General features: G+C 34.4%; 1 protein-coding gene across 5 annotated transcripts in view; it reads right to left on the bottom strand.

The window, feature by feature from the left end:
* Nucleotides 1-25,503, bottom strand: part of LOC138710132 (nucleolar protein 12-like) — a 717,371-nt gene that overhangs the window by 410,755 nt on the left and 281,113 nt on the right. The gene's annotated exons all lie outside the window — the stretch shown is intronic.

Raw genomic sequence — 25,503 nt, forward strand, 5'->3', positions numbered from 1 at the left:
ACATTACAGAGTTCTAAATAAGGCAGTAGAGCAATTGGACAGCTTCATATACTTGGGATGTACTATAAGCAGTAACATGAGCTGTTACCAGGAAGTCAAAAGGAGGATAGCAATGGCAAAGGAAGCTTTTAATAGAAAAAAGAGCATCTTCTGCGGACCTGTGAAAAAAAGAATTAAGAAAGAGAGTAGTGAAGTGCTTTGTGTGAAGTGGAGTATTGTATGAGCCAGAAACATGGATAGGAAGTAAAGAGAAGGAAATACAAACATTTGAAATGTGGATATGGAGAAAATGGAGTGGACAGACAGACTAAGAAATGAAGCTCTGTTGGATAGAGTGGATGAAGAAATAATGATGCTGAAACTGATCAGGAAGAGAAAAATAATTATTTGGATCACTGACTGAGAAGAATTGCCTATTGAAGGGTGCGCTGGAAAGAATGGTGAAAGGGAGAAGTGTTCGGGGCAGAAGAAGATATCAGATGATTGACGACAGTAAGATAACGGATCATATGAGGAGACAAAGATTAAGCAGAAAATAGAAAAGATTGGAGAAAGCTGGGTTTGCAGTGAAAGACTTGCTCCTGGGCAGTACACTATGAATAAATGAATTTGTTCTTTAGAGGAAGAACAATTGTTTGCATACATCTGAAGTCTGACTAGTGTAATATGTAGCTAGTTGGCGATGAAGAGGGAACAATTGCCATCCAGTGAAAACAAGCACCTGTGTGGGAGAAATTCTGACTAATTGACTATTTTTCAATACTTTCCCGCCAAATATATCTGACAATACATTTAGAGGTATCACTGTGATGTCAATCGAACCTCAGTTCTAGGCAGTAGCAACACTAATCTTTCACCTTGCAATTACGGCAGATAACAAATGACTCGAATACTGGTAATGATGTTTGAGCAAAAACAGTTTCTGGTTGAAGAACGGGATATCTTGCTGTTCCGCGAATCGCAAATGTTACGGAATGCAAGCGTTGAGAGATTATACTTGGCAGCAATTCGTGTCACTGAAAAATTGCGGGCGAAATAGGAAGAAGCCACGCTATATTGCAAATAACGATGTAATTTATCAACGATAAATGTGACGACATTTGTTTTAAACAAAGGATTTAATGACTTGAATTGAATTTCTTTGCAGACAACATACCCGGACAAGATATCTAAACAACTAAATAAAGACATTTCACGTAATTAATGTCACTTACCTGGCTTTAAACAAATAAATTATGTTACAGAATGGCACTTTATGTGTTTACAGAAGCGCAAGAGGAGATGATTATACCTGGATATGACACCTAACTCCTCAACAAAGACATCCCACCTAATTAGTGTTATTTGACTCGCTTTAAACAAATGATATAATGACTTGAATTGTAATACAGACTGGCATTTCTTTCCTTTACAGAAAGGAGGACAAGAGACATCGTCGTCTGTAACATTTTGGTGAGTTAATATTTACCATTTCTTACTTGTTTCCAGTGGCACACCCAAAAATATAACCATGGGAAGCTATTCATATTAGACGAACATTAAAGCTGTACGCAAAGCGTGGGTAGACTCAGAAGTGCAGACAGCGTCGCTGTATGTGATTGGCTGACTGGGAATGTTTACGGCTACTAAATATTGTCCAAACAAAATTTACATAACTTCGAACATTATCGAAAGTTTGAGCTTTCCAACATCTAAAAATCTAGCCACATAGAAGCCTATTAAAAATAAACTGTTTCAAACATCACACATTTCCCACAATAATACTTGTAGATAAGACTCGTCAAGCATTAAAACCTTTCGCCTTCTTCCTTTTTTTCTTTCTTTCTCCGTTTCATTATTATTATTATTATTATTATTATTATTATTATTATTATTGTTATTATTGTTATTATTATTATTATTATTATTATTATTATTATTATTATTATTATTATTTAGGAAGCTTGAGCCCGAGTGGGTGTGCCGCTGTTTGTTTCTAAACACTTTTCTTTTATCAAATATCTCTGTTAGTCTTATGCTTCAAGATAAACATGTTGTAACCAGAATACGCACCCATCGCGTTAGTCTCACTTTACCTCACAGACAACACAAGGTTCAATGCCTTGCTCAAACTTAACAAGTTATTTGAGCCGTTCAGAGCAAAAGCGGTGTAAGTCAAAATCGGATCATGAGGTTGAAAGTAAAAATTCTGTAAAATACAGCGCGAAGTAGCAATTAATACGTCGTTCTTGCTATCCGCTCACTACTAATACTTTAAATAAAGTGAATATTAATTGCTACTTTGCGCTGTATTTTACAGAATATTTACTTCAACCCTCATTACCCGTTCTTGACTTACACCACTTCTGCTCTGAACGGCTCATTCATTAAATGTTGTGCTCTTGTATCATCTGATCTGGATTTCAGACAATTATAGCTAAGCGAAAATTTTACAAGGGAATTGTCCCACGTCGTGTACTTTGAATTTAATGGAAATGCATATTTAAGCTAATTTTCGTTCGTTAAAAAATGTGGTGATAGTGATTCGTTTCGTTTTTCCCTAGATTACGAAATATAATGACTTGAAAATCGATGCTACTTATGCCGCTTCTTGTGCTCACTGTATCACAGCTCTAGTATACTTTTTTTTTCTGGCATGGTATAATAGGAGATGTTAAATATCAGTTTTTTTCGGAAGAAACGTTTTAAGTTAGTTAACAAGAGAATATCATTATTATTATTATTATTATTATTATTATTATTATTATTATTATTATAGCATTTTTTGCCATCACTCTCTATACAAATGTAACAAAAACTAATACATATTTAACCTATAAATATCCTCTGTTTACAATAATAATAATAATAATAATAATAATAATAATAATAATAATAATAATAATAATCAACTAATAAGTATAGCTCTTGTATTTTTTTATTTAAAGGTCATTTTGTTCAACCTTGTCCTTCTTTTTATTAAAACAGATACAGAACAAAGACTTCATAAAATTACTTCAGAGATAACTTAAACGCAAATAAAGATGTCATTCAACAAGACAATTCTACAAAAAGCATTATGGTAACAAGCATTCTGAAAATTAAATTATTGATCTTAAATACTTTGTAAAGAATTCTCAACACAGCATTCCAAAGTGAATTCCGAGACATCAGTAAATCAATATTTTCTCTTCAAACTCAATTTTACATATCTAATCGTCTTAGAAAGATCAGAAATTTTACACTAAACATAATATCAATAATATCTTATCTTTCTTACAACATTATCTCAAACATTATGTAAACTAAAACAGTTTCAAAAAGTGATCTTAAAATTTCGCCACGTAACACAATATGTGAAACTTAATTCCTACAAGTTCAGAATTCTTTAAACTGTGTTGCAAGAGCATACTACATTGCTATCCTAGATGACCAACGCAATCTGGGAGTGTAATTATTTCGAAACTTATCGTCAATAACCTCAGTTCGCTATACTGGAGAATCAGCACGGCCACTTTGAACCGTGCCGTTACGTTTACCACCAAATTTAAGTAAATACACAATGTCACCAACATAAGAACATGACGTTGGTGTGTGGCGTAGTTGGCGGGAGAAATTTTTGCTCTCTCTGTCTACCTCCTTCGTTCTGAACATTATTGAGAGATAGCACCACTCTTAGCGACAATGTGTATTTGCGTAAATATTGCGAGTAAATTATGACGAGTGCCTTAGATGAGAGGCTCGGGACAGAAACAGTTTTGCTGTAGCGCATGCGCGGACCTCTCATGCAGTGGGAGCGTGATCCTTACTTGAATTTATTTTTGCGTGTACTTGCAGATTAAATGATTGAGATCCCTTCTTGCTCCGGTTACAGGCCTTGCATTTACGAAGGTTATGTTATGTTAGCTTAGATTAGGTTAGGTTAGCTTAGGTTAGGTTAGATTAGATTAACTTTGGTTAGGTTAGATTAGTTTTGGTTAGGTTAGATTAGTTTTGGTTAGGTTAGCTTAGCTTTGGTTAGGTTAGGTTAGCTTTGGTTAGGTTAGGTTAGCTTTGGTTAGGTTAGGTTAGGTTAGCTTTGGTTAGGTTAGGTTAGCTTTGGTTAGGTTAGCTTGATTTGATTCGTCCATGTAGTAGTTAAAATTATATAATATGACAGTTTTTGATTCGTAATATTGTTAAAAAATAATAGGCCTATAATGAAAGCGGTGAATAATTTCATGGTCCTTAAATTTTTTTTCGTAAAAGGCTAGGTATTTTTCGATAGGCCAGAAATAAAACAGCAACGCCGTCATAATTACGTACTTTACGCTTTGGCGAACATTAACCGGAAATTTACTTTCCGTCATTTTAATTGTATTCCGTGAAACACACCTTTTTTCCTGTTAATTTCCTTGTGATAACCTAGTTTATTATCTTATTACATCTTCATTTTCTTTTAATGCATTCAAAAAACCGCCGTTGTACTACATAAAACCTTGAACTAGACTAATGGAGTGAATTATTTAAGAATATAGTCGCGAATTTGACTACCACCATTTCGATTATATTTTGTTTGATACGGCTCGGTACGGCCCGGTGACTAGTGGCCAGCGAGTAGAGTAGACTATCGATATTGGTCTGCCGTGCGTATTATCCAGTTGTTCCCCTCAGTTAACTTCAGGGCTTGGACTTTTCACTCTAATTCATCTTCAGAGTCAATATATACCATGTAGTTTCAATAGTTAACAGAATTAACGTTCTATGCTATTAACTATAAAATTAAAATTACATAAAAAATCATACAGTAATTCCTGGCTTATCATTATAGCTACATTACGAGAAACTGTGATGTTGAATGAATAAGTTATAAACTTACATTATTTTTCAAACTGAGAATAACTGAAATTAAGTTAATCTGTAACCTCAAAATTCCCCTTATTTCACTAATAACAACATATTTACATACATTTAAATACTAAATATAAGTTGAAGTAAAATGTACACTAAATAATGTTCAGTGTTGGTTTAATATTATTCATGAGCGAGCATGCAATGGTTAGGGAACAATGCACCGAGGGGAACACGTTTGTAATTCCTGAATTAATCTAAACTGAGTGAACTATTCAGTTGTAATAGTTGGAGTTCTTTTAAAATTTGGGATGATTTGTCGTCCTTCATTTCCAACTTGGCTACCTCTTCTTTCAACATATGTAAAAATTCTTCCATTTTGTGCAAGGTTAAACTCAAGATTTCTCTCTCTCTCTCTGTTAGAATCTGTATATTTTATTTCTATGATGTAGGAGGTTTCTGTAAAAGAGAAATATGTTAAGTATTACATATTTTATATACCACATATGTCGGAATATTATGGTTGAAAATGAATATTTACTCACATGATAAGGAATGTCTCCAAATAATGCCAGATTAACTCAATTTTAAATCCTGTGACAGCGACTTGCTTATTAATATAAAATTTTACTAGTAACAGGAATGCCACAATTTGAAAATTAAAACCAATGAAGAACAAAATTAACTGTAGGCAACTGTTGTTAAGCAAAGTTCACCATCTTTATCACAAACTTAAAATGTCAGTTAAATGAGACGTATATTGTCGTATACTAAAAAACTATGCCTGACAGCGGATTTCTGTTTTCAGATTTGAATCTGCCATATAAAAATGCTTTGGAATCACATATTTTCATATAAGAAAAATGACCCTTGTAGAACAGTGTAATTCGTTTACTCCAAAGTGTTTAAGTGAATGCTTTGTTGACGTGAAGGCATTTCGTGGTATACGAGTAGCTTCTAGCCACGTAACTCATCCTTTTCAGTTGGACATTTGAGAATTGTAACATAACACTCTCATTTATAGCACTCTGGTAATTGCTGGTACACACAGGCATACAACATTTAGGAGCCATCTGTAAATATAAGAATATGGATAAATTAATTCCATTTTTAATGAAAGTACAGTATAAACTTTCTTTATTTCAGATCCCTGAATTTATTTTTCTTTGAGATTATACCTATATTAGGATTAACCATTACTACGTCCTTCGTCTTTTTAATTCCTGTCAGACTTTACTTTTATAATTGGAATTGTATTCCAATGGATACCATCCCATTGTGGAATTCTGGGAAACGAGAATGCGGATGCTGTAGCAAAGAAGGGCAGCACTGCTACTTACAGACCCTTTACTAAATCTACGTATTAATCTGTGAAGAGGTTTATTAAATCTACATACTTAGACTTCAACAAACAAAATTTGATAACACAATCCCAAGGGAAAAAATGGAACTCTCTGCATCAAAATCCACAGTTAATTCCCGATTTACCACGAAAATCGTCTGTAGCTGCATTTAGATTGGCAACAGGCCATGATTGTTTGGCCAAACACCTGCATAGAATTGGAATATACAAGTCCCCTAACTGCCCATTGTGCAACTCAAACCAAGAAATGGATTCGGAACACCTCAAAATCTGTGCTTCAGTGGCTGATCATGATAATATCTTTGAAAAATATTGGAGTGCAAGAGGTCAAATGACTTTATTGTCAAACGCCTGGCATTAGAAAACAACAACAACTTTTATAATTCACTTATTGTTAGCAGTCTGGTGACGTGCATTTTGTCATGCTACTGCCCGTCCGAGTGGTTATGTCACATGGTCGTCAAAACAGGGGAAATCACATGATAATTACATACTTAGACTAAGAGAGCCTTTTTCTTTAAATTATTTTAAACAGTTGTATAATACTACGTAAAGTGCTAATTTCGTACAGCAAATAATTGCAGAGAAGAGCCTATCAACTGAGCTAGTAGCCCTTACAGAGAGGACAGGGGAAACGAGTGTGGCAAACCAGGATGCGACATAACCATTCAGCCGGACAATACCTACTTATATGAACTCTTCATAGTTAGCAATCAGTGTATTATGAAGATTTCAATTCAGAACTACACTGTCTTTGACCTTGACGTGAAACAACTGCGGGTGACCTGGCAACGACGATGATGGCAGACGCTCCCACACAGACTGGCGAGTGCAGCGTAGACGCTGTTACTCAGTCAAAGGAGAGCAGTGTAGACGCTGTCAAACCAGCGGAGGACCAGTCAGCAGAAGACGAAGATGAGGACAAGAATCGCTGCTGCTCCTGTTTCACGCAAGTATTTCGTAGGATTTTTCGTCTTTTTAGGCGTAGGTAGTATAAATATTGTATGTCTAGAGCAGTAGTCTAGAGTGCCTCCGATAGGAAATGTTTATTATATTAATTATTATTGTTATTATATTATTAATATCATTATTACTGTATTATTATTATTATTAGTCTATTATTATTACTATTAATGAAAAATAATAATTTCACTCACCAAATAAGCTGTTATGCTCTGAGTTTCAGTGATTGTTTCAGTGTGATGAAGCAACCCATGTGTGTTGAAATTCCCCTTTCTTTCTTTTCTTTTTATTTTTTTCCTTCGACAGCAACAAACAAGGCCAAGAGAAGTTTATTTTGCATCACATTACCACTCAACCATTTATGTGGCCCATACAAGGATGCAATAGAAACTCGCGTTTTAAGATTATCTGCCAGAAAAATTGTCAGCAATGTCGTAGGTATCTCGGTAGTCTCTCTCTTTATTTAAAACTTCCTTTATTTCAGTATTATTTCTTCTCGAAAAAAGATACTCTAACAATGAATTAACTGCACCAGCATTATTTCTCTCATTTGTTTTTGTTTATATTTTCCCGAAATATAACATTGGCCCAGATTCACTACTGTACTACGAAGTACCGTAGGCGGTTGCGAATTAAGATTTCTAATTATTATTATTATTATTATTATTATTATTATTATTATTATTATTATATTATTATTATTATTATTATTAATCCCCCATAATGCTCACCCTGCAAATGAGTATCACTTGCATTCTTTTGTTTCCCTCCGTCTCAAAGCATATTCATACTTCCATATTTTCAATATAAAGAAGCAGCCTATATATCTAAACATTAATTTCAAATTTTAATGAGTTAGTGAATTCTTGTTTAACCTTACTGTAAGTAGTAGAAAACAGTTATATGTAACTCTCATATAATGGCTGTTAAGACACTCGCTTACGTCTGAACTGACTCCGGCACTCGGTCTCAGTGGCCATCATTATGATCGCTGCATCAATAACTATTAAGTTGCTGCAACCCAGTAATGTTTCATTATGCAGTCAGTGTATCGATTTCAAAATGAATTGTGGTCTTACCAACAACTGGATCTTTAATACATATTTTTATTCCTGCATTAAAATTGTAAACATTTCAAGTTGTGGCAGCAAAGGCACTGGCTGCATCTGTTCTACAGCGGCTACTGAGTGGACAGAGGTGCAGACAGACGTGCAATCAGATATCGCCAATTCATATTAATGTTACGCAGCTCATGAAGTCAGAATATGTAAGTACCGGAAATTCCATTATGTTAATTGAATCTTTTATCAAGCTACATTTGAGAATCGGACGTGCGCTCATGCGTGGGTTCGATTACCGCTTAGGTTGATTATCTGTTTACTATAAGACGAATATCAAGTAATAAAATGACGAACCTCAGGCCTCACCTCGCCAAATATCATCTCGCTGTCACCAATTACGTTGAAGTGAAGTAAATAATGTTTGAAATCCTCAGCAAAATGTGTCGTTTACTTTCTGTGACAGTTTAGTAGTAACAGCTCCTTGAAAGATAATTATTACAAGCAATCATCTGCGTATCGAAGCGCCGCCTGAATGCGCTGTTGTCTAGTCAATTTACCCCAGATACACATGAATCATAATAATTTGATCAAGAATTAATATATCCTTACTTGAAATTAAAAAAACAAAATGGCTATCCACTGTGAGACACTTGAGAAGATTTCGTCATGTAAAATCATCAGTGACATTTCATGTTATTCTTATGAATCTACCACTTTTTACGATTTTAAGTGGAGTTTCTTGCAGTGTAATTATTGACCATTTCACTTCAATTTCAGGCATTCTATTATGTACAGCATTGTTCACTGCATTGCTAGTGTGGCATATCATTTGTTGAACTAGACTCTCCTTCGTGGATAAAGCGCTAAAGGGAACGGACGCCAGAACAAATGCAAACGTTTGACTCGAGTGAACTAGTGATTACAACGTCAAGTAGGAGTAGTAAGAGGGTTCTGAACCCGCTTCATTTACTTCGTTCCTGTTTTCTTACTAATTATAATAACAGCGGTGTTTCTGATGCGCTTACGAAATCTCATTACATATTGTGCAGAGATATTGTCCTGCTCTACGGCTAAATGAAGCTGCAGCTCGTAGGCTTTACCGGCAGTTCTTGAAAGTGGTGTTAATGAATAGCAATAATGGTAAAAATATTAATATTAATAATAATTATTATCATAATCACAATAATTACAAGGTACGAATCTCTTTCAGTTTATTTTTTTGTTTGTCTGTCTGTCTGTTTGTTTGTTTGTTTGCATATTTGTTTGTTTTGTTTGATTCATTGATTTATTTATTTGTTTGTTTTATTTACAGAAAAGGGGTGTACTTTCTTCTTGGTTCTTATTTTTGTACACTTCCGTCCCAATAAATCTGTGTGCACTCCGCCCAGCTTGCCTTTTAATAGGGAAACATGATCAAACAATTTGAAATGTTTTTTCTAAACTCAATGTTTGATGGTAAAATCATGACCGCTTAATCAAGCCGAACAATCGAGGGCTCAGAATAAAAAGCTTCTATCTACTGTTTTGTAAATTTTACAGAAGAGCATTTTTAAGTTTGTCTGGAAATAAAATCAAAATGGAAAATATTTGTAATGACTACTCCGGTTTGTAGCTTCGTAAATGAGTTGTTTATCATTTCGTGAATCTAAAATGTTCGGAATAATATTATTTTATGTTGTACTGAGTTGAAATAAAATTGTTGTTTCCAAATAGAACCTTGTGTTTCCAAATTGTTGTATTTGCAGTTTCAATCTTATTTTCATTAACATAGTAAACAAAAGGAATCGGTTATTTTTTTTAAGATATAGTAAAATTCCCCATTTAGATCTTTTAACTTGAATTTTTACATCGGAATATGTATGATAAGAATTTTCTTATGTTGAATTTCAACGTACCTTGTTAACATGTTTCGACCTATTTTGGGCCATCTTCAGAACTGGTCGTTGTTGGTCTTGGCGCTTCTTGTTTCCTGTGAGGGTGCGTTCGTAGTGTAGAGTCAAAGAGTGTATGTGTTTTGAAAAAAAAAACTGTGTGTTGAGAATATCGTTGGGGTGTGTTTTAGTGTGTCTGTATATTTCATATTGTTCTAGTGTGTTGAGTTTCTGGCTTTTTGGTTGGATGTGCAGTATTTCCATGTCTCTGTTGATGTCTTTTTAGGTGCGGTTGGTATTTGCGGTGTGTTCTGCATATGTGAAGGTGTTTTGTAATTTTGTTATGGCTCTGACGTGTAACGTGTTTGAAATGATCTGCCTATCTGTCCTATGTAGAAGTTATTGGAGTTGTTACATTTGAGTTTGTATACGCCTATGTGGTTGAAGTCTATTTGTTTATTTGAATTTTTACTTCATTTTTTTTTTTTAATTTCCATAAGTGAATTATTAAATTCAAAGAGACTGCTGTTCAATCCTATGATTTATCTTTAATACATGTTTAAGTACAAATTAAATTGAATTAAGTAATCATATCCTACTACTCAAAAAACAAAATATATACATGGATAACTTTCAATCAAATGCGTATACTAGTCGTATTGTCACATTAAGACTTATTAAACTACAATGTCTCTACTTTATGCAGATGAAAAATTATTCAAGTATACTGATTGTGTTAGTATATATTACGAATCAATTTAATGAATCACAGATTATGTACTTAAATGTGTTACGTAACTCGGAGGATATGCTGTGAGTTACTACTTTTAATGTAGGTAGTGTGCTTTATGTATACTAAATGAGAGATTTCAAATTAAATCTAATGAATACAGGGATAAATAATTAGGAAACATTTTTCTGAACCATTCTTAAATTCCTGAGACGTCTAGTATAGTACAGTAATAATAATAGTCATAGTCATAGTCATAGTTATGGTTATAGTTACAGTTACAGTAATTAGTATAGTAATAGTATAGTATAGTACAGTGGCCTATAGTGTATAGTGTATGGTATATAGTATAGGCCTAGTATTCTGTGTGCTATAATATAGCATACAGTATAGTATAGTACAGTATAGTCTAGTACAGTACAGTAATAATAATAGTAATAGTAATTGTCATAGTCATAGGCATAGTCATAGTCAGTCATAGTCATAGTCATAGTTATGGTTATAGTTACAGTTACAGTTACTGTAATTAATATAGTAATAGTATAGTATAGTATAGTAGCCTATAGTATATAGTATATAGTATAGGCCTAGTGCTCTGTGTGGTATAGTATAGCATACACTATAGTATAGTATAGTATAGTATAGTATAGTATAGTAATAATAATAGTCATAGTCATAGTCATAGTCAGTCATAGTCATAGTTATGGTTATAGTTACTGTTACAGTAAATAGTATAGTAATAGTATAGTATAGTATAGTATAGTAGCCTATAATGTATAGTGTATACTATATATTATAGGCCTAGTGTACTTTGTGGTATAGTATAGCATACAGTATAGTATAGTATATTATAGTATAGTAATAATAATAGTAATAGTCATAGTCATAGTCATAGTTATGGTTATAGTTACTGTTACATTAATTAGTATAGTAACAGTGTAGTACATTATGGTAGCCTATAGTGTATAGTATATAGTACAGGCCTAGTGTACTGTGTGGTATAGTATAGCATACAGTGTAGTACAGTATGGCATACAGTATAGTATATAGTATATCATATAGTATAGTATATAGTATATTATAGAGTATAGTATATGTTTTATTATACAGTACAATTTATAGTGTATTATACTGTATAGGATATAGTATAGTATGCGGAATGGTATATAGGGGATTATTCCTGTGTTCGTCCATGGTCTGGAATTTAGGTTAAATTTTAGATTTAAGACCTCTCCTGGCACCACATTATCATAATCATCCTATCACATCATCGGGGTAATGTAACTCCGCCTTCCAGGCGCCCCAACCTCAGAAGTGGGTTACAACTAAGCCACTGCCAGGAGAGAAGACCAGAAATGTCGAAAAGACAACCTGGTGGCATTGGATTAAAAAAATATATATATGATATATGTCATATAGCCTATCTCATATGTCATATACCTCATATATGTCGTATATATCACATATCATATAATTATATCATATATCATAAATCTCATATATCATATATGTCATATGTCTTATATGTCATATAGGTCATACATCTCATGTGTCATGTATCTCATATATCATATACGTCATATGTCCCATATATCATATATGTAATATATCGCATATATCTCATATATCAAATAAGTCATGTCCCATATATCATATATGTCATATATTCCATATATCTCATATGTCATATATCTCATATATCATATACGTCATATGTCCCATATGTCATGTCATATATCTCATATATCATATACTTCATATGTCCCATATATCATTTATGTCATATATCTCATATATCTCATATGTCATATATCTCATGCATGTCGTAGTTATCATATAATTATATTGTATATCTCATATATCATATATGTCGTATATCTCATATATCATATGTCATATATCACATATGTCATACGTCATATGTCCCATATATCATGTATGTCATATATCTCATATATCATATACGTCATATATCCCATATATCATATATATCATATGTCTCATATGTCATATATCTCATATATCATATACGTCATATGTCCCATATATCATATATCTCATATATCCCATATAACATGTATCTCATATATGTCATATAATATATATCATATATATATATATATCTTATCATGTCATATATCATATTTATATTTCATATATAGACCAACTTATTGCTTTTATATTTTGTGATTTTAATATCGGTAAACGTTAAATTATTATGCAATTTGTTGAAAGAATTAGTGACATCACTGTTTTTAATATTGTCGTCGTGTAAGATTAATGTATCGTCAACATACCGATTGTACATTAATATACAGTATTATTGTCTGTTATGATTTGGTTGACTGATTCATCTTCAATATTCTGTAGAAATATCTCAGCTAGTAATCCTGAGAGCGGGTTGCCCATTGCTACACCTTTGGTTTGTTTATAAAATCTGTTATTAAATGCAAAGTAATTTTGTTTAGTTACTATGTTAAGAACTGTTGTTACTTGTTCTATTTCTTCTCTAGGTCTTTGTTTATAGATTAAATTTTCTTTTGTTATATCAATGGTTTCTAGTATGGGAATGTTTGTATAGATGTTAGTTATATCGATGGTAACATTTTTATATGTTTATTTAATGTAATGTTTTGTGAGTTACTACTTAATTGGTTCGTATTGCCTGTTGCCTGTTTATATTTGAGATCTTTGTTGGTTTTTAGATACTGATGTAAAAATTTGCTAACCTTATAAGCTGGTGCATTCATGCAGTTTGTGACGGGTGGCCTGGATAAATAAATAAATTTGCTTTGTGGGTTTTTGGTCGTGTTTTTAGTTTAGAAATAGTGGGGTTCTTGAATTTTTGGGGATCAGGTTTTGAACTGATTTTAATGTTTCTCTTATTTCGTTTTGAAATGTATCGGTAGGGTCACACCTTATTTCAGTAATATTACTCTGTTCTATAAATTCAATTGTTTTATTAAAATATTATTCTCTCTCCATTATGACAACTGCGTCTTTCATCTGCTTCGATGTGGATTAAATTGTGTAATGTTCTTTAATGTATTCATTTCTTTAATTTGTTTTTCAGCTTCTTCAAAGTCATTATCAGTTTTGGGTTTTGTTACATATTCATTGCAAACACATGAATGTACAAATTACAATTTCCAATATGCATATTTATGTACAAATCAAATTGAATTAAGTAACCATATCCTACTATGCAAAAAACACATATACATGGATAACTTTTAATCAAATGCGTATACTAATATTGTATTGGCATATTAAGACTCGTTTGGAAAGAAGACAAACATTGTGTTTAAATGTATTACGTACATGAGAGAAAATTGTTGTCAACTACTATTTGAATATGTAAAATGGTTAAATAAGCATATTTTACAAAAAATGAGTTAAGATTAAATTAAAATTGAATCGACATATCACACTCTTTTTATTAAAGTACGATTTGTCTATTGCTTGTAGACGAAAAACTATCGTGGTATTATATATTACGAATCAATTCAATAAATCACAGATTATGTACTTAAACGTGTTAGGTAACTCGGAGTATAAAAAAATACAGTGTAAATTTATAATTGCATTAAAGATAAGTCATATGGTTGAACAGCATTCTCTTTGAACTTTTTAACTTGACAATTCTATAAATGCACGAAAGGGCTGAAGTAATAAAATATAAGAAATCATAATTTCTCACTTGGTTTCTATAAAGGTTAACATAACTCATCTTTGCAAATAATTGTGTTGGTCTAATTAAGATATCACTTGTAAATATCCAGTATTGTTAAGAAAAATATACAGAATTGGGATTAACATGCTCGCTTGTAAATATCATTTTCAAGGGGTTGACTTCTTTCGGGGTTTTTAGCCTACGTTCATTATAAGCAACTCATTTACGAAGCGAGCTGCCAGGAAGTCTAAAAGTAGATAGCAATGGCAAGGGAAGTTTAATGAAAAATATTCCCTCATGTTTCTATAAAAGTACCTCTAAAATCGATTCTTAAGATGTATTCCTTTAAACATTTTGAAAACGAATATCAAAAGTTTGCTACAGGCGTTTTAAAGAATGTGCTTTTAGGAATAAAACGAGAAAGAGGTTTTGAATTTACCTTAAAAATGGCCGATAGATATTCACTGTGGTTAACTACATGGCCGTGGTACTTTGCCCCCCACCCCCAAGATTTCTGCTCCAATTTTCTTTTTAATAATCTCGAATTTAAGGTGTTGCAGCAATGATATTTCTACATAAAAACAAATGAAAAATGATCATCAAATAGGAAGAAATTCAAATTATACAGTCATCTCCCCTTAAAAGTAAGATTTACATGTATCGGAAGTAGTCTATGCAGGACACTGACAGCTTGTGTATGGGTGGGAGCGGGTCTCTCGGCTCCACAAGTAAAGAACCCTGGCCTCACACCACTTCTACACGGATGACAGTGATTGACAGGCCAGTTAGGGGAAGCTGTCTTGCTGAAACTTTCAGCTGTTGCCACGTTTACTCCTGGCTGGACTCTTTATAGTACATTATGCAACGAGCCTATAATGAAGGTAATTAAAAAGCGAGTATGGATATTTATGAAACGAGCGCAAGCTCGTTTCATAATTTTCATACGAGGTTCTTAATTACCATTATAGGCGAGTTTCATACGACTTTTTTAGCTCGACCATATTTCTAACTTGATATTATTAATTTTCTTTGAATCTGACTTTGGCCAATGTCCCGTGTGTTGTGAGATGTGCGCAGACGCGAAAGTATTGATTTTTTCCGAGGAACAGATGTTCACAATGACCTTGCTAGACCATAAGAACCTACAGAGATAACATTAAAAATAAATTAGACATTGAAAAACGAGATGACAAATTGAATTTATTTCAATATTATTTACAATTAACACTAATTATTATAGTAACAGAACATAACCTTCTGCGACAGCAGCCTCCGTGACTTTTCGCTAATTCTCTTTCGATTGCATATCCGAGAATAATCGATACTTGCGGTTTTATAACGGTACAAAGCTGACCTGTCATTGGCTGAACAGTTGTAACCTGAGTCGTCATTGGCTGAAAGACCTGACCTTTAATGAGTAGGTGTACTTTAATGAGGTCCATTAAAGGTCTGCTACCAGGTGTATAATTACTACATTTCGGCATGGTCGAGCATAAAATGTATTTTCTTTTGCAAGTGATTGGATTCTTTCAGTGTCCCGGTGCTTTCTATTTACGAACAAATTAAATCAGTTGAATAATAATAATAACAATACTAATAATAATAATAATAATAATAATAATAATAATAATAATAATAATAATACAACAGGTAATCACCGATCATCAAGTGGTGAACATGCCTGTCATTATATTAAGAAAAGTAAACTATCTGTTGTTGTGCCATCGTGCATTGAAATATGTATGCTATAGGCTAGGCCTGACTAATTTAGTAAGCAAGATTAGGTTCTATTATAAGTTATTTGCTACACAAAAATAACACTGAAAACTGTGATAAGGTGCATTATCACATACTATTACAGAGGAGTCCTGTAGCATTTTCAGGACACTTTTTTCCAACTACTCTTCGAAAACTGCAGAATTCATTGTGCCATGATAATCTGCAGGTGCACCTGCCATTTCCTTGTGAGTAACAGCTAGAGCGCCATCTATGAAACCGAATCCCCCCCCCCCACAAGGCACAATAACAATTCTGTCATCCTTTGCACCTGACATCGGTACCACACAGTTTTCGGAGTCGTCTGTTCAGTTCGTTATGACGTCGCACCAGGTTTCGTCTACAAACACATCACTGTAGCCTTGTAAACGCAAGTCTTGTCTGTTCGAGATGCGAGTAGCTCCAGGCAGTGACGTTACTGGCTTCAGCTATAGTTGGTTTTCTTTACACTTTCTTATGTAAAAACCCCATACTTCGGAGCAATCTACGAGCAGTACTTTTGCCATAAGGAAATTCGTAGTCAGCGCCACTAGTTTCCTCGCTTTACGGACTCTACTGTCGGTGAAATTCCACTCTTGCATGGCAGCATTCGTGCACAAGATCATGTCAGAAATCATCGATTTTTCAAAAGGACGGCTTCCCTTTCTTCCCTTCTTTTTCCGGAGTGTGATACGTAGATGGATCTTCAATATTTTATATTCTCTTCATGCTCCTTAAACTAAGACCCGTCGCCTCTTCCACCAATTGATTAATATTCCTTCTTTCAAATTTCCGCCATTTTGAATTATTCTTCTAATAAAGTTCTTAAGTGGACACTCAACTATATTGTGGAACTTTTTTCCTATTTGACCAATCTTTTTCAAATTTGGAGAAAAAGTTTAATATACACATGGAAAGTAACATGCAAAATCGCAGCTCATTAGATCCAATACTTTTCAAAATAAAAAAAATATTTCAATTTTTAATCAATCATTAATTGAAATATCACTTTTAATTATCATTTTTTATTTTTTGGCTTTGTGCATTTGACTGTGAGTTCTCAGTGACTAGGGGAAGAATTGAATTAGTTCTGTCACGTAAATTAGTGTAGAAATTTAAGTTTTCATTTCTACGACACTTTTTCTGCAATTTTCACGTTGAGTGTCCCCTTAACATTTTGTACACTTTGTTTTTGTAACTTCGTCTCCTTTCCTATTGACGATTTATTACAATTCTTACTGTAGAGGCACTTCACTATTACTATACTTTATCCACGGCCGAAAGAAATTAAACATTGTAAATTCACAATCATACTGCTGCGCTGCAACTGAACCGTGATGCAGTGGCAAGGCACTTGGAATACTCTGATGCAGTGACAGGGATATTCCTTCAAAAATGTAAAATTCACAACACAGCATTCTCGGCGGTCTCCTGGCGGTACCTTTGTCCACAGTTTCACTAATTGGGGGAGCGAGGCAGTCAGATTTATGGCTTCCTGAACCCAACTCTGCAACGAAGGTTCTTTACTTGTGAAACCAAGATGTGGAGATTATAAAAAATCTCTATCCATAAGTGAGTTAAGGTATTAAATATTTAGGCCAGTATAACTGATTCTGTGTATCAATTCCGTTATGGTCGGGGACGGAGATGAGAGACACTACTCAAAAGTGGAAATTAAAAAAAATATATTATTAAACTCGCAGTTGTTGAGTAGCTGTGTAAACATTTTTCGGAAATCACAGCGCACTTAAACTTTAAGATGAGTAGACCTACAGGCAAATTATTATTTTAATAAAAATTATTTTATTTTTGTTTTGGGAAATTGAGAAGGGAGAACTATCTGATTATGGCTCTTATGACGTTTCATTGTAAAAATCTATAGAAAGCAGCAATTTAAAGTAGAGTAGTAGTAGTAGTAGTAGTAGTAGTAGTAGTAGTAGTAGTAATAGTAGTAGTAGTAGCAGTAGTTGCAGTGGCAGTAGTAGTAGTTTTAGTAGTAGTGCTAGTAGTAGTGGCAGTAATAGTATTAGTGGTAGTAGTAGTGACAGTAATAGTAGTAGTAGTGGTAGTGGTAGTAGTAGTAGTAATAGTGGTAGTAGTAGTTGTAGTGGCAGTAGTAGTAGTTGTAGTGGCACTAGTAATAGTAGTAGTAGTAGTGGTGGCAGTAGTAGTAGTGGTAGTAGTATTAGTTATAGTAGTAGTGGCAGTAGTAGTAGTAGTGGTAGTAGTAGTTGTAGTGGCTGTAGTAGTAGTAGCAGTAGCAGTAGCATTAGTAGTAGTAGTAGTAGCAGTAGCAGTAGTATTAGTAGTAGTAGCAGCAGCAGCAGTAGTAGCAATAGCAGTAGCAGCAGCAGCAGTAGCAGTAGTAGCAGTAGCAGTAGCATTAGTAGTAGTAGTAGCAGTAGCATTAGTAGTAGTAGCAGTAGCAGTAGCATTAGTAGTAGTAGCAGCAGCAGCAGTAGTAGCAATAGCAGTAGCAGTAGTAGTAGTAGTAGTAGTAGTACAGGTAGTAGTATTCCTCCTTTGTCTTCCCTCTATTCTGTTCCTGATAACTGTGCAATCTTTATCTACGAGTGCATTACTCTTGATTATAAACTCTCTTGGCTGCAATCTAACTAATTCTTCTCTACAACCCTTGCGGTGGCTGAGTGGCCAGACGCAGGCGGCCGGGGTTCGAGTCCCGGTCAGAAATCCATAGTGACACTTGTGGCGGACATGGTCTCAGTTGGGGTTTTTCTCGGGGTTCTCCCGTTTTCCCCCATATTAGGCATTCACACCATTCCGTCACCATTTCTCCATTCCGTAGCATTCCCCGAACGCCGGCTGGGGACGCACGGAGGGGGCTGGCCTAGGGACGAGTGGGGTTGCCTGCTCGACACCTGGGCACACAGAGAACCTTAGTGTGGTCAGCCGGTGTGGGTTTGGGAATGCGCCACTAGAGGGTTAGCACAATAGATCTCAATAGGTCGCAGTGCTGGGCCATAGTGCCTCACCCCGTAAATTGCATTCCATTCCATTCCAAACCTTTTCTACTATCATTGCTGCCTTCCATTACTATTGTCCCTAATTTTCTGTTTATCTTCAAGCATCTTATCTCTGACTAATATTCACTAATTATCTGAATTGCTCTTCTTCATCTGCATTTCAACATTACATTATTCGGCTCTTTTTCACCGACCTTTTCTCAGGATTTTACTCTTGCATTCATTCAAGATTATGTAATTATCGGAAATTCCATCGTGTTAATTGAATCTTTTGTTAAACTAAATTGAAAATCAGAGATGCGCTCAGGCGTGGGTTCGATTACCGCTTTGGTTGATTATGTTTGCTATTTCTCAGAGGCTAATACTAAATATAAGATGAATGTCAAGTAATAAAATGACGAATCTCAGGCCACACCTCGCCAAGTATCATCTCGCTGTCACCAATTACATTCAAGTGAAGCAAATAATATTTCAAATCCTCAACAAAATGTGTCGTTTACTTTCTGTAACAGTTTCATAGTAACAGCTCCCTAAAAATAATTATTATAAGGAATCATCTGTGTACCGAAGCGCCAGCAGAATGCTTTGTTGTGTAGTCAGTTTGCTCCAGAATGGTACACATGACATATAATAATTTTATCAAGAATTAATAGATCCTTACCTGAAATTAAAGCACACAATCGCTAACCACTGTGAGACACTTGAGACGATTTCTTCAGTGATATTTCATGTTATTCTTATGCATGTACCACTTTTTGCGACGTTGAAAAGAGTTTCTTGCAGTGTAAGTATTGTTTAAGTGACCACTTCACTTCAATTTCGGCTATTTTCATATGTACACCATTCTTCACTGCAACGCTAGTGCGATATAGCTACCTGGTGGCCCATCTGCGCCGTCTTTTTTGTACTAGACTTCCATTAATGCACAAAATGCTAAACAGTTGCCTATTAAGAACATCACGTCAAGAAAAAAGCGTTGAGCATATGGTGCTGTTGCCATAGAAACGTCTATCTACCACATAGTTTCTACAAAGTTGTAGGCAAGGCCCATAAAACAATTGTTTTTTCTTTGTATATTTCAGAGGCTTAGGGAACGGATACCGAAACAAATGCAAGCATTTGATTCTAGTTTCATAGTGGTTGCAACGCCAAGTACAACTAGTAACAGGTTAAGAACCCGCTCTGTTTACTTTGTTCCTGTTTTGTTACTAATTATGATAACAGAGGTGTTTCTGGTGCGTTTAGTAATGAGGGGTACACCGACAAATTTCTGCTGAATGGTGAAACACGACAAAATGTAACTGCAGCTCGTAGGCTTTACTGGCAGTGCTTTAAAAGTGATGTTAATGAATAATAATAATAATAATAATAATAATAATAATAATAATAATAATAGTAATAATATTAATAGTAATAATAGTAATAATAAAAATAGTAATAATAATAATAATAATAATAATAATCATCATCATCATCATCATCACAAACTACAAATCTCTTTCATTAAACTGTATTTAGCCACGGATCTAAACCAGCGACAATCGCCATCGCATTGATTTCATGAAGGCATTGCCCCTGTAATGTAGAAAATCATTCCTACCCTTCTGTTTGATGACTTTTCTATAATCTTTTTTAAAGCTGCGCAGATGGGTTACTTGGTGTAATACTCCCGGTATATCTTGACCGATAGCAACCGTTAGATCGGAAGTGGTTAGTACCTACTGCGCATGCGTTACATTTACATTTAAATTGGTTACAATATTTCAGTTGTATTATACATACATACATACATACATACATATATATACACATAATACATACATACATATATATACACATAATACATACATACATATATATACACATAATACATACATACATACATACATACATACATACATACATACATACATACATACATACAGTACATACATACATACATACAGTACATACATACATACATACATACATACATACATACATACATACATACATACATACAGTACATACATACATACATACGTACATACATACATACATACATACATACATACATACATACAGTACATACATAAATACATACATACATACATAATACATACATACGTACATACATACATACATACAGTACATACATACATAGATACATACATACAGTACATACATACATAGATACATACATACATACATACATACATACATGTTCTGCACAAGGTCAGATCTTTCACTGCAAACCCAGCATTCTTCAATAGTTCCTGTTTTCTGCCTTCCTCTTAGTTTCCGCATATGATCGACTTATCCTAATGTCATCCATTATTTCATATCTTCTTCTAACCAAAACTCGACCCTGTTCACCATTCCTTCCATTGCGTCCTTCAGTAGGCAGTTTCTTCTCAGCCAGTGACCCAAAAATTCCTTTTTCTCTTTCTGTCCTGTTTGAGCATTATTCTTTCTTGAACTTTTTCCCACACAGCTTCATTTCTTATTCTGCCTGTCCACTTCACAAGTTCCATTCTTTTCCATATCCACATTTCAAATGCTTCTGCTAATTTCTCTTCATTTCTGCGTAACGTCCATGTTTCTGCTCCATATAATGCCACATTCCACACAAAACACTTCACTAGTCTCTTCTTTAGTTCATTTTCCAGAGGTCCGCAGAAGATGCTCCTTTTTCTATTAAAAGCTTCCTCGGCTATTGCTATCCTCCTTTGACTTCCTTGCCGCAGCTCACGTTTTTTTATTTGGTTATTTAACGATGCTGCATCAGCCACTAAGTTATTTAGCGTCGATGAGATTGGTGATAACGAGATGGTATTTGGCGAGATGAGGCCGAGGATTCGCCATTTATGTTACCTGGCATTCACCTTATAGTTGGAGAAAGCCTCGGAAAAAACACAACTAGGTAATCAGTCCAAGCGGGTATCGAACCCGCACCCGGCCGCAACTTCAGACCGGCAGAAAAGCGCCTTAACCGACTGAACCACGCCGGTGGCGCAGCTCATGTTACTGCTTATAGTACACTCCAAGTATTTGAAGCTGTTCACTTGCTCTACTCTCTCATTTAGAATTCGCAAGTTTACCTTCTTTATTTTTCATCCTAGGGCCATGGTCTTCGTCTTGTTTGTATTTATCTTCACCCCATACTGCTCACAGCTGTCATTTAGCTCCTGTAGCATATCTCTTAGTATCGTCTCCTCTTCTGGTAACAACGCCATATCATCAGGAAATTTTATGCACTTTATTCTTCTTCTTCTTCCTACTTTCACCCCTCCCATGTTGTGAAAACAGTTCTTTACCGAATCCTGCAATAAATGTTGGACATGGAAATGGCGTGCCTGTTGTACACCTCTCCCTATTTCACTTCCTTCCTTTGCTATTTAATTTTACAATATGTTAGTAAAGGGTTAGTACATTAAAATAAAACTCATCGATTTCAGCATAGTCTGTAGTTTCTTTGGATACGACTGTGTGATCCATAAAGGGAAGAGTGTAATGCTTTCGTTTTCACATGAACGAGCAATGATAAAATGCTCAGTTAACTTCAGATAATGGTCTGCAATTCCGCTCTCTAAATTATTTCACCGAATAGTAGAACTTCTATCACGAAATTTTATATCATAAAACGTTTGTTTCTCTAAATTTTGAGGAATGACTTGAAGAACTCTAATTACATATTATACAAATTTAATAATATTGTATTCGAAAGCATTTTTTCACTGAAGAAATATATATGGACGAAATAACGGAAATTAAAATAGGAAACAGAATTGAAATTGTAACCAAGTCGATTAGTTCCTATATTTTCTCATGAAAATAAATATTAATACACTTACAAATCACTTTCACTATGTTTTATCAATAGGAGCAGTTTTTAGAGACATACACTTCACAATATATACAACGTTGAAATATTAAACAGTTGATAATTTATTGACTTATACCATCGCAATGGAATCTTTGAACTTTAATATTGCACCACCATGCTGAAGGATATAATCATAATTTCTAAAATAACGATAAATTTTACCATTGTCTGCAATATTCATTAACCTTCTATGCTAAAGCAATGTAGAGGTACAAAAATATACTTCAGAATATTAGTTTTTTTTTTAATTTTCATCATTCTATTTATTCAAGAATGTTAGAACATATAACACTGAAGAATCTTTCTAAATTTTATTCTTGCAATCGAAAATTATAATTCTTCTGCTGTAACAGAAAACTGGAAAGAATTTATTAAACGTGTAACAAAACCGAAGTTGGACTGAACTGCAATAATGTGCAACGAAAATGTGACTTTACATAGAGGCGAAGTGAACTCTGGGAGGAAGATAGTCGTGAAGGAAGAAGACACTCAGTCGCCTTACTCATATTGACAAATAGTGACAACTGCGTGAAAAGACATCTTCATCGCCTCAATGTAACATATTCTGAAAATAAGCTGATATTATTATTGTGCACTACGACGACCTGGATCAGTAATAAGAACAACGGCGGTGTGAAAAGGGACAAAAGGGACAATAGAATGTGTTAAGACAACTCAGAGAACATTAAATGACATGTAAAATATTATATTTGAAATGTAAGAGTAATGATTAGTAAAAATGTAGACCTCTAGGGCAGGCGGAAAAACTTGTAAGGTGATTTATTATATACAGTAAGTGCAATAATAACTGCCAGCATATATATTTTGGGAAATCTTCAGAAATCAGACGGTCAAGACATATACAGAGAAAAGAATTAGCTCAAAAACTAGCAGAAAATATGGAATTGGAAATGATTTGCGCAATACCTAACAGAATATAATCTTCTTCTTCTAAATTAAGGGTGTAGATTACTTGGACACAAATGACCCCTTGTGCACCCCAGAAACTGGAGATTAACCTACAAGACCGCAATGAGTTACCAGTTTTGCTGTGCTGCTGGGATTAATTTCTTCAGAAGAGGCAATGTTTGCTTCCCAAGATAACAATGCCTGATTGGCTTAGATCTGGGCAATCCAGCAAAATGTGAAATGATAATAAATAAAGAAACAAGAAACAAAAGTTGCCTAAATTCATGTCAAAAATATTATCCATCGTACCGAAAGTTACCTTAAACTTTAGCTATCGAGTATACATTCATATGCATGGCACTACGACAGGGGGAAAAATAACAGACAAAAAGAATGACATCAAGCATTTCTTCATATTTTTCGTTGCACTAAAATGCAGTGATTGAGTGTGTTAATAATGTAGCTTTTATAAATTGAGACCAAAAAGATATGAAATGGAAACCTAAATACTGATGCAAGAAGAAAGAGTATGAACATAAATTGAAAATGACAAATAATGGATAATGGAATATACTTGCCCACATGGTAGGGAGGTTGGGATGGGCAGGGCGGGACACGACATGCAGCCACCTCCACGTGGTGAGTCCTGGGTTGTTTCAGTTCAAAAGATTGAAACAAGCAAAGAGCTGCATCTATTCTGCGAATGATGGTACGAAAATTCATATCAATTGTTGGTGGTACATTGTTCTACACATCTCCCGAGTTTGGAGTCGTTCGGGTCATTATTTCTGGGCGTTGCACTTTTCAAAAACAGATATCACCAAAATCAGGTAAAATCACAATGACTTGTACTGAAATAATAATAAATATATTCTATAATATTTATTTATGATTGATCTAATTTTAAAACATATTTTGTCTCACGACGAAAAATTCAGTTATTTCACAAAAACATTTTTATTCTGTTTGATCACATACAGCACCAGTTTTGCCGAAATGCAGTTGATATCACAACAGGATGGAGCACCACCTCATTTTGGTGTAGCAGAGAGGGACTTCTTGAACCAGCAATTCCACGAATGGATATGCCGTCATGACACAACAGAATGGCCACCCAGGTCATGCGACCTGACGTCATGTGCTTTTCGCAGTGGGGTAAGTTATCCTGAAAAACGATGTTTTTGCTCAGAAACCGCAGGATCTGCATCAGTTGCAACAGATGATCGAATAGTCATTCGTGAAAATCGATGAAAATCGTGAGTTATGTTCTGTCATCTGTAAATTAGTTATGAATTGTGTATTGAGAATCAGGGCCCTCCATTTTGATCAAAATCTGTAAAGGAATGTGTAGTCAAATGTAAATTGAATGTAATTGAATGAAATACTACTACTACTAGTAGTTGTTGTAATAGTAGTAGTAGTAGTAGTAGTAGTAGTAGTAGTAGTAATAGTAGTAGTTTTATTTTGCGTAGCAGAGTTACGGCCATAAGGCCTTCTCTTCCACTCAACCAACCAGGTTT

Source organism: Periplaneta americana, chromosome 12 (assembly GCF_040183065.1).
Source record: "Periplaneta americana isolate PAMFEO1 chromosome 12, P.americana_PAMFEO1_priV1, whole genome shotgun sequence".
NCBI classification, from domain to species: Eukaryota; Metazoa; Arthropoda; class Insecta; order Blattodea; family Blattidae; genus Periplaneta; species Periplaneta americana.